The sequence below is a fragment of the Macrobrachium rosenbergii genome, chromosome 5, assembly GCF_040412425.1.
Source record: "Macrobrachium rosenbergii isolate ZJJX-2024 chromosome 5, ASM4041242v1, whole genome shotgun sequence".
Taxonomy (NCBI): Eukaryota; Metazoa; Arthropoda; class Malacostraca; order Decapoda; family Palaemonidae; genus Macrobrachium; species Macrobrachium rosenbergii.
Genome location: NC_089745.1, coordinates 56223994 through 56235914, shown reverse-complemented (window position 1 = coordinate 56235914; position 11921 = coordinate 56223994). Strand labels below are relative to the sequence as shown.

Genomic DNA, 11921 nt, shown 5'->3' with positions numbered 1-11921 from the left:
GGGACAAAAAAAAAAAAAAAAAAAACCTGCAAAGCTTCAACTTCAGCCGACTATCAAATTGTGACTCAAACTTCGCGAAACTCGGTGTTTAATGCCGGCGAAGTTTGTATGTTTGTCCCGATTGTCCTTTGTGTCTGGCAACCGAGGCAGACAAAGACGGACGTTGTGGTAAACACGTGTCTCGCTTTCTTTTGATATCGGCATCTGATTTGCGGTGCTGTCCCAAACGCGTTTCTCTCTCTCTCTCTCTCTCTCTCTCTCTCTCTCTCTCTCTCTCTCTCTCTCTCTCTCTGTTTAAAGTTGATTTTTGTAAGGTTCTATTTGAAGAAGTTTTGTATTCATGTGTATTTTATGTAAGAAACCTAATACCCACCGTAAACTAAAATGTGGGATGAAGGAGTCATTACTTTCTCTCTCTCTCTCTCTCTCTCTCTCTCCTGTTTGCTTGCTTTCAAGTGCTCATTTACCTCGGTAGATAATACTTAAAACTGTTTTGATATTTATAATTACTACATAGAAAGTGAGTCTCTCTCTCTCTCTCTCTCTCTCTCTCTGTTATCTCGCATTCAAGTACTCAGTGGATAGTACGAATATCTTTCAAAACTGATTTGATATTAATAATTACTACGCAGAAAGTAACGGCAATAACCGTAAATGTTAAGAAGACTCTATAACATTCAAGAGATGAATGCATATATATATATATATATATATATATATATATATATATATATATATATATATATATATATATATATATATATATATATATATATATATATATATATATACATACAGTATTTAACGCATGATAAACTGACCATTCTTAGCTCAAAGAAACATAGCAGAAATGGTAGAATCCTTGGCGGCGTCTTATCGCTGAGTGAAATATCCGATCACTGTATTATTATATTTCATCGAGGATTTCGCGTCTCGCTCTTTCGTGCGCCGTAACAACACCTATAAACCGTATGGAAACCCATAAACAGGAGCCTTTCTCCCTTGATGGTGACGATGAAAAGGCGGCAACCACGCGGCGGCTTTACGTAGTCGTCGCTTCCCGTGTTCGACGAGTGAGAAAGAGCCCTCTGCCGAGGAGAGGCAGCAGCAGCAGCAGCGGGCCGGGACCAAGAAGCCGCGAAGTAAAACTACTTGCGAGTGAAGAAGAAGAAGAACTCATCCATCGGCATCGGCCTCAGTGCGGTAGAAAACGGAGTGCGGTGCGGTGGCTGACGCTGCCCGGGTCCATTTACTCCGTGCCCCCTGAGCTCGTTTGTACCCCTGGAGTTTATAGTCTTCTCCTGTGGGACCGCGCGAACTGTCCTAGAAGTGTCTTTTTCATTATTTGCAGTTTTGATAAATAGAAAATACAGTTGCAAACTTAATTTTGTGTGAAGTGGGTATGTTCAGATAAATATGGCTTTGATAACGCCAAGTGTTTCGTGTAATTTTACATGAAAATCAGTGCATTTTATTCTAATTACATGTGTATGTTACTTCATAGTGTATTAAAAGTGTATTTAACTCTAACAATTAATGATGAAGTGGATTTGTGTTAGTGTGAACCAGTAGTTACAAATGAGACTACAGCATTGCAACGAAGATAAATTTATTATCATAAAGGAATTTTAAAAAGTAACTGCTGACTGTCTTTTAAATTTTCCTTAACTGAAGATGAAACAATGCAGCAATGAAATGGACTGAAGTTGCTTCATATTTTGTCCTTATAAAGAAGACACTTTCATCTCCATGATGTTCTTACTGTAAAATATTATGGTAAAATTTCCGAGTTCTTTGTATCAGTTTTTTTTTTTTTTTGCGCATTACTGTATTATCCTTTCCACAAAATGCCATCTATAAGAAGGGTACATCGGGGTATTGCTAATTAACAGTGGATGATGGGCGTGTCAGAAATGTGGAGCACGGGTGGTCTTTGCTGTTTGCCCTCAGCATGGGGTTAGGAAAGGGTTCAGGGGGTTTTTCTCTACTGTAGTTAAGGGTTTGGGGAAGGATTGATGGGTTTTATAATAAAAAAGCTAAGTAAATCCCACTGGGGTATGATTATCAATTTTACTTGCGATGCACGGTACATTTGCCTCTGGGAGTTTCATCACATGTCGCTAAAAAGTAATGTCTCTCTCTTCTTCTTCCCCCTTTTCTTCTTCTTATGTGGGTAGCTGTGAAAGATGTTTTTCTCCTCTTCCTTATATAGTCGGACTCTAAAGCCATTACTGGTTTTTAGCTGACGAGATCACGCGGTTAAGAGGTTTTTCGTATCATTTCTATAATGAAAATAACAACCTGAGTAACACCATGATAGAAATTCCATCTCTCTCTCTCTCTCTCTCTCTCTCTCTCTCTCTCTCTTTCTACTTTCTGGTTAAATCTAAACATGGGGAAATGTTTTCAACAATGTTGGGAAATGTTTTTATAATATATATACAGAATATTATATATATAGTATATATATATATATATATATATATATATATATATATATATATATATATATATATATATATATATATATATATATGTACACATGCACAAGGTGCATAACTGTTCAAAAGGTCACACTGCAGTTCTCTGCTTGAAATGCCGTATTTGCCTTCTCCGCTTTCCCTTCACGCTGCAAAAGGAAATGTTCAAGACGAAGTGTACCTTTATTTGTTTGTAACGTTTATCCCACGGGAGTATCTGCGATATATTTGAGAAGATTGTAGAAGTATGGAAATGGGGAGTTTAAACTCTAGCTGTAATGACCAGTGCAAATTTGGGTATACGATATTATACTATATGTGATTAATATTAAAACATAACTCAGAGAACTTGATTTATACTTTTCCCCATAGTTTCCTCAATGTCCTAATGATTAACTTAATTAGACAATATAATATACATTCAGATTAATGTATGTTATATTCTCTCACGTTTCTGTTACGGGTCATACCCCTTCCAGATGAAGCATATCGAGCAATAACATCCTGTAGACCGGTGATTTGTGCTTCCTATATCATTAACCCTCATCCTGGATGTAATTTAACTTATACTGTATCTTTTTCACTTTTTCTTCATTCCTTAAGGAGACAATTTAATTTGTTTCGTCTTGGGAAATAGATTTAACCTTGTTATTTTAGTCATTGTCTTCCAGTCTTATCTTATCTTAGCTTTCGAGAGAGAGAGAGAGAGAGAGAGAGAGAGAGAGAGAGAGAGGGAGAGGAGTACAACGAATTATAATATGTAACTTTAGAAAACGCATTGGCGTAAAAATCCTCAGCTTCTTGTAAATTTCCATTCTGTTCGAATACCACGAACTGGTCATCTTTTGACTAAGGGGCACGTCGGCCTTCAGTAATTACAACCATGTAAAATGACTGCGGTTGGTACCAAGTGTTTTTGAGGGTACTTCTCTGCAGGAATGTGGGGCATTGGTATTGGCATAGGCTATACTGCGTTCTAGGGCTGTGAGAGAGAGAGAGAGAGAGAGAGAGATCTGGTTTTGGGTAGGTGGATGGGTTGATGATTGTAGGTTGTGGCGATGGAAGGTGGGATATGGAGGTTTAACGAAATGGGTATTGATAGGGATGGGTGAGGCGTCTTGCGCTTGTGCCTTACTGGATCTTTCTTCCAGAGACGTTGCTCTGGACGCTAGTCATTATTGACGTTGGTGACTAACTTCAGTAACGTTTCTGTGTGTTTCGCTTTATATTGACGAATGAGTTTGTATTCCTGCTCGTGTTGGGCGGAGAGTGTGAGGCGTTGGGTGGCAAGAATAGAGGGGTAGGGGAGGGGGCCCTCTTGACAGGGTGGCCAGTCAGGCAATCGGATGATATCTCAGGATTCCATCTCCTAATTTTCTTCTTCCTTCGACAGAGTAAAAGTTCAGCCTTGCCTCCACCCGGTGCCTTGATCCTGTGAGTGGGTCATCGGCACTCTCTCTCTCTCTCTCTCTCTCTCTCTCTCTCTCTCTCTCTCTCTCTCTATATGGTGTGGTCAGTAAGGTTCACTGTGAAAGTTACAAGAATTTAAAGTGGGCACCAATATGGATGTTTATATCTTTTGATGGAATTAGATAGCTGTGGATTATTGACGCCCAAAAAATTCTGGCAGATATGCAATCTCAAGTTCATTAAAATCAAGCTTCAAAAATGCCATTGAGAATTACCACGCTGGCCCGTATTTTACCAACGTTATAGTCATAGTGTGAACCCCCACTGAACTTGATTTAAAACACTCAATGTCTCCCTTGGTGAGGTCCAGATCTTGCTTAGATAAAGGAGGTCCGGAGAACTGGTGGTTAGTTTGACTGTCCTTATGTGACTTTTTATTATTGGATGATGTGGTGTTATTTGTCTGTTTGGGGTGTTATCTTCGATCTTTGAAAACTGTGTATATTGAATTTTCTACTCGGGTGTAGGCATTTCTTAATAGGTTTTTATTATAATATTACGGGTAATGTTCATAAAGCTGTTATTTTCCTTGGTGACATCGACGGCACTCCATATGGAACCAATGCATTGCGTGAATCATCATGGCGTCGCTACTGACAAGGCCGAACGAGGTCGTTCTTGACAGATCTTGCTGGCGGAGGTGAAAGACGGCTGGTAGTGTAAGCGTCAGGTGGCCAGGTCATGATCAGAGGAAGCATCGGGTGGTCCCCAGGTACCAGGCTACTAAGATGAGTCACCTCGTTTGACCTTCGTTACCTTGAGATTTAAGTACTTTTCCCCAACCATATGGTTGGGCACCATACTTATAACGGGAATCTATTTGTTATTTATATTGATTGTGGCGTAGGTTAATTTCAAGTTTAGGCTACTGCGGGAGTTATCTATTCTTAACTGAAACGTTTTACAAAAGACAAACGAATGAAAAACATTTGTTAGTGAAAGGGAATGTACAGTTGCGGGCATTGTTATTCATAATGTAGTGTAAGAGGAGATTGATTAGATTATTAATTTGCAGTGAGAATTGCATTATTATTAGATTTTAGAGGTTTTTGGACTGGAACGTTTTAAATGTTATTGTAAATATGTTTATTATTATTATTTTAAAGTACTATGGTCAGGAATGTAAATGCGACAGATAAAACAAAGATCACATGATGTTCCATAGTTGTCATTTTTTCTATCTATGTTTGTAGACAAGAACGAAGCTCGGATTAATCTTAACTGATTATGCAATACTGGCATTATACCAAGGTAGCCTTTCCCTTCGTTAGGGGTTTCCGAAGAGAGAGAGAGAGAGAGAGAGAGAGAGAGAGAGAGAGAATATCTTATGAATGGTTTCAGCCCCGTCCAGTGAGGATTACCTCGTCGAGGTCCTCCTGTTTTGATGGTACACATTTTTGACGGATCTGTGAACACTCACGTCTAGTATTTTATATTTATTCCCTTTGTCTCTCTCCGCCTCAGGTGCGACCCGCAAGAGTCTACTAACAAACAGTACCTCACTACTTAAGTCAACAGGGTCATAATGATCTTATAGGGTTCGCTCCCATTCGTTCCTCTTCGCTCGGTTTGAGGATCGAACAGAGGCAGAGAGAGAGAGAGAGAGAGGGTAATTTGCCGAGCGGTATTGTCTCGACAGCCTCGCAACGCATTGTTGACTCTCATCTCCTTTCCTTGGTGACCATCACGTGCGTTGTCACGGCCCCGTCAGGTAGTCGGACCCTTGGTAGCAAAACCGCACGGTTATCCGTTTTCAGTTGGTGATGTAAAGCTGACGCGAAGGACTTTGCTACTTGTTGCCATTTTACCATAAAATAGCCGATGGTGTCTGCCAGTTATCTCTCTGTCTCTGTCCCTCTTTGTTATTGTGACTTCCATCAGCATTTATTTGCCCTTTGGGTGGGGGCTCAGTACGTGGTTCTTGACCTTTAGGCTTATGGCATGCCATAAATACTATCCATAAATACTCTTTCAGGCATTGATATTCTTAATTTTTATTTTATACGAGCATTTGCAGTTTGGATGGAAATATATTTCTGTTCATTTTTATTTTATTCCTTTTATTTTGAATAGCTTCTGAGTAGGTAGAATTCATATTTCCTCAATACCTTTCTTCCTTTCTCCAGGCGTGTAAGACTGGCATAATCATATTTGGTCACTTTCATGACTTTGTTTCTTGTTTCTCTACTAATTTTTGTTTTTATCACAGGGCATAAGTTTTTAAAGAAGTGAAATGATAGTTTTGCCAAAGTGATGTGTATTTATGTTCCTTATCATTCTGTGGAATCTTCATTTTTTTAGTCGGTGTCTTTTCGACAGCTGGTTTCTGAGGTGATATGTATATATATATATATATATATATATATATATATATATATATATATATATGTGTGTGTGTATGTGTATATATATATATATATATATATATATATATATATATATATATATATATATATATATATATATATATATATATATATATATATATATATATATATATATATATATATATATATATATATATATATATATATATATATATATATATATCTGTCAGCTTGAAGTAACAACTTGATCTGTCTCCCATAAAGAACGATAAAAAAACTGCTAATACCCTGAGTGTTATTGTAAGAGGTGAGAAGGAAGGTAGAAGGCTGAATGTTCTTCCTCTCTCACTCCATCAATCCCTTCTATTTCTACTTCAGTGTCGGCTGTTAAGTCTTGACACATCATCTGTCAACTCTGCCGGGCCGTGGAGAGGTTTTTTTTTTTCTTTCTTTTTACAACTCGTCTTTTTTTTTTTTTTAACCGCACCTGTCTCGAAAGTTAAGAAGGTAAACCCCACTCCTCAGGAGGGGGAAAAAAGTGCTTACGACCGCATTTACTTAGGCAAGACGCCTGACGTATAAATTTTGACGTTCTTGAAAACACATTTCCATTTTCGTTTCTTTTAAAGTGTTGGGGCATAACTGGCGGCAGTTGTGGTGAAAGCTTTTGCTGTGTAAGTAGAGACTTTTTTACGGGTTGGAAAATGATTTCGTAAGATATGAGCGGGTGTAACTAATTTCGACAGCGCTAACATACTGTAATTATATCATGGGGGATGCTGAATGATAAGGCGCAGATGGAAACGAAGTAATGTCATGAATTATAAATTGCATTCTAATTCTCTTACAAGTTTATTCGGTTTCGTATGAGTGTGGGGCGAGGGTGTTGGGGGTGGGGCGGGGCTGCTAATGTACGGGAAAGAATAACAATATGCTCTTTTATATTTCAAAACGACTTGCCTTATTCATTTAGATAGTAACATAATTCTTCAAATTTCGGAATACGAAAGGTAATATATATATATATACATATACGCGCGCGCACACACACACACACACACATATATATGTATATATTTATATATTTATATATTTATTTATTTATATATTTATTTATTTGTTTATATTGTTTGTGTCTCTGTGTGTGTGAATGATATAGGAAGGAAACGAAAAGACCGTCACCAACGCTTTAGAAACAACGGCTCCGGCTTTTGTTTTGGCATTATGAACTTCCTAACTTACCACTCGCAGCGCCAATTACCATTCTCAGCGCGAAGATACGATGCTTAAGATGGGCGTAAACAAACATGCGATGTTGGGGGGTCTTGGGACGCCTCAGTCGCCGCCTTTCCCTGAGCCGAATGTACGAAGGCGGCCGTAATGGTTTATCCGGTGTTCCGTCCTATTAGAGAAGTCCGATCATTTTTGCGACCCCGGTTTATGTCCTGCGTTATAACGAGAGAGGACGGGCAGGAGGAACACGGGTGACGCCCCCGTGTATCCTTCAGCCATATAACTGCTATTCCTCCTCGGCTGAGGGAACGTGATAGGCCAAAGGAGATTTCAAGCGAAATATGAATAACGCCTCGATATATACGATCCATATACGGAGGAAATCGAGAGGTTTTCAGTGCGAGTTGCCATGTGTTGTTTTTTTGAAGGTGGCTGCCAAAATTCGACGTGAATTGATAGTGGCCTTATTTGGCATTGTTTTGTTTGCCAAGTCATTCTAGCTGGGTAATGTTGATTTTATCTACGAAAAGTTCTTTTTGAGTGTTTGCGAAAGCATTTGTAAAATTTCTGGGAGAAGTTCAGGAAGGGGCGTTGCAGCAGATACTCTGGGAAATGCTTAAGAGTTACAAAAAGCTGCAACTTTTTGTAACAACAGAAGGAAGGCATTAGAGCTGATAATAAATAAAGTATAAAAATTATTGAAGGGCAGGAGTACATTCAAGAATATTCTTTTCGGTAAGTGCCCTTTTGAGAAGTCCAGAACCAAGTAAGGTAACGCGATACATTTAAAACGTAAGCAAACATCGTAGTCGTGGTCCACTTGGTCCTGGAAAGATGTTCCCGCTTTATCAAATTTCCCATTCGTGTGAATAGTTTCCGGCGAAGTGCGACGACCCATAAGACGTGGGAGGGGCAGTTGAGATGGGAAGTGGTGGGGGAGGTACCGTGTTTGACAATTGTCGAATAAGAGAGTACCATACTTTAGTTCACACGTGTGTTTAGTAGGGGGTGGTAAACTAAGTTCAACATTGTATTTATTTGGTACGCTATTATTGCATTTGCGGGAAGTTCAAGTATCTTTTGTTGATTGAAAAGGAGTAAACTCACGGACGTGAGTAAAATGTGACTTGGTAAACAGACGTTCATGTGGATATTGAAATAAAGAAAAAGTTCGTGTAAACGAGATTTCATTGGCTCATGCAAGTAGATGGCATTTAAAGATATGGAAATTGATACTTTGTTTGCCTGAATGTAGATCTACAGTGGTCGGTTTATTACTTGGAAAAATGTACGAAGGGATACCACAGTTACTTATCCGGGTTCCAGAGAATTTGACGTGATCAGAAACACGTGTTTGCAATCCAATTGTAGTAATAAATACTAACTCGAACTGCATGATGGAATCAGTAACGTCGAAATCTGTATTCTTTTACTCGAATAACAAACTTTTCCAATTACGCGTTGCTCGCAAATGATTAACTTCTGCAGTAAGAGTGTCTTGTCGTTATATATTGCACCGAAGAGCAACATTTTGCAGTCAGATGACCAGTATTGGAATTGTTAATTTGGTTAAGTAACTGATAATTTCTTGTCTACACTGGATTTAGATAATAGTTGATTGATGTCACTGAGCTATATTTTTCTTTGGGATTAAATAACTTATTACTTCTGTAATTGTACAGTGGCTGTAAATTATAATGGCTGAGACCGTATTTTGTGTTTTTTGATTACTCATATAAACTGATTGTGTCGGAAGATGAAAGGTTTAGCCGGTGACCGTGACATGCAGCAAATTCTTGTCTTGTGTTTTTTCATATCTGTTCTCTTCTTCTTGAAGAGTTTGTGTAACCAAGAAAATGTTTTCATCTTCTCTGTGTAGTAGTATATTATATCAAGAACATTTTAAAGTGTCACTCATAATAGATATCGTTGTGTTCACACGGTGATTCCTCAGCAACAGCAAACTTTTCTTCCCTTAAAAATTACTTTCCTGATAAGAAAACAGTTGATAGAGAGTAAAATAAGATAATGTTTGTAAAAGAAAAAAAACCTTTGGTTTGAGGGCAGCTGCATTTGCGCATAATCCCTTACCGAAAGATAGACCTTCAGTCCCCACTTTCTATAACATTCATCTTCAGGACCATTTCCCGTCATTTGCAACATCTATGCTTCAGTTTCTCTGTGCAGCAACACTCCGTATTGTATCAGGAATGCCTGAGGGCGCAGACTCTTTCTTATGTTCAAACCTCATTGTTGGGTAAAGTTGGTCAAAGAATTCTAGGGCGCTTGAGGGCAAAAGTGTCTCGTCATCTTATCAACTTCAATTCGTGGACTGGCCTCCCGTGAACTCCCACCCCCATCCTCTCTCTCTCTCTCTCTCTCTCTCTCTCTCTCTCTCTCTCTCTCTCTCTCCTTTTTTAAGGGTGGCAGACTGCAGAGCTAGTAACTTTTGGAAGAAAATCTCGAGAAGCATACAGTTAGTGCACTGTCGATGTTAGAAATGGTACTTATGGCAATGGCAGCCTTATAATTTACTGTAATCACTCGTCACTCGTGAATCGTCGAGGCATGACGCATATTGAAGTCCCTTGCCTGTGAGTTCACACGCAAAAGAAAAAGAAAATCATGCGCACATCCTAAGCCGAGGAGTCCTTTAAAAGGATGGCATTCGAATCCTATTTAAGGAAGTACTTGCAGGACGTGGGTGTGTTAAATACCCTCTCAAGCTCGGAAACCCCACCAGATCTGACAGCGTTCTGGATTCTCGGGTAAGGAGAAGCTATGGGTGACCCCGTCATTTGGCATTCAGATCAGTCACCGTAAGGAAAGCCTTGCTGAAGATAATAGAGCGATAAAGTTTAGCCGTATGTCTTGTTTACTGAGGGGCTTTGCATAGTGTTGCTCGACTCACCCTTATATGGGCGTGGAAGTGGCTGCGCGGGCGGCCATGCTTCCAGCGGCAGCATTAGCATCAAGGAAGAGAGAGAGAGAGAAAAGGAAATTTTTTCATAATAAAAGCGGGTACTTGTAGCATGACATCATAAATTGGTGATTCAAATAATGGCACTGTTGAAATATTCACGGTTTGGGCGTCTATCTGACACCTCACTGTGCCCCCACATGGGTGATTCACGTCATGAACGTGCTGCTCCACTCCTATATAACATTTGATGTACAGTACGTGGGAGCTAAGTCTCTCTCTCTCTCTCTCTCTCTCTCTCTCTCTCTCTCTCTCTCAGAACACTGCAGAGTGAACTGAATAGCAGAAACCCACGTTTGTCCTTATCATGTCTTTTAATCTTCTGCATACAATTCCATGAACAGATTTTTCGTCCCGGTGGCTCTTTGTAAATGTGCACTTATTGTCCAGACATGGTCTTGAGGGTTCTCTCTCTCTCTCTCTCTCTCTCTCTCATATCGTTTACTTGTGTGAATGTCGTCATGCTGAAATGGATGTAATGCCAAGATAAATGTTCTGTCAAATAAACAAAATGGTTCGTAAACAAACATCTTTGCAACCTCCTCCTGGTTATGTTCATCTGTAGACACTTAACACTCATTTTTTCCAATTTGCTCTATTGCGTGTCAAAGGCTCAAGAGACGGAGGGTGAGAGAACGCAGAAGGGTGTGTAAATAACCTTTACATGTGTATAGGAGGGGCTAATGAGAGAGAGAGAGAGAGAGAGAGAGAGAGAGAGAGAGAGAGAGCCAGCCTTCTTAAGGCTGAATTTTGTAAGGAAGGGTCGGGGTGGTTGGTGGGGAGTTAAAGGAAAGAAATAAGCTTCTCGATGGTTTTTCTGTTTGAAAAAATTGGATGTGTCCCTGTAACGTTCAAGTCCAGTAGATAGTCTAAATGCAAATATGGGTTATATAAGCGGTTTATATAAGCGGTTAATACTGGCTCTCTCTCTCTCTCTCTCTCTCTCTCTCTGAAAATTTCTGAGAAAAGTATAACGCATATCTCCCCTGCCGTTTTAAACTGGCTTCAGCACTGCCTTTACTTCATTGTTGGCACATGCTTTGTTCGTCTGCACGTGGGTTTTTTATGATTTGAATTGTCGGAGAATTTTGTCATTTGATTTTGCTCGCTGCGTTATGTCTCAGTAAGCTGGAAAGTTTTCAATACGCTATTCGCCCAAACCGAAAAATGTAGAAATTAATATTCTTATATATGTGTGTGTTCGTATTTTATGTATTTGCTTATTGAATTTGTGAACGTATTGGAGTGAGTATGAAAACTACAACTTGAATGTGACAAATAGTGTCATTAGGAATGGTTATGTGAATTTGCCATCAATTGCTATGATGCCTGTTTAAGAGATGGCTCATGAGGCTTCTAAAGGTGCAAATTTCATTATTTGTTTTATCATCCAAATAAAAAGAAGTCATAATTGAGTCATGAAGCAGACTT

The 11921-nt window shown here is 39.2% G+C and overlaps 1 protein-coding gene across 1 annotated transcript in view; it reads left to right on the top strand.

Annotated features, from left to right (window-relative positions):
- The first annotated feature begins 1071 nt into the window (after nucleotides 1–1071).
- Unc-76 (fasciculation and elongation protein Unc-76) overlaps nucleotides 1072–11921 on the top strand; it is a 74889-nt gene continuing 64039 nt past the window's right edge. The window contains 1 exon segment of the mRNA XM_067104433.1: nucleotides 1072–1400. The gene's annotated coding sequence lies outside the window, so the exon portion shown is untranslated.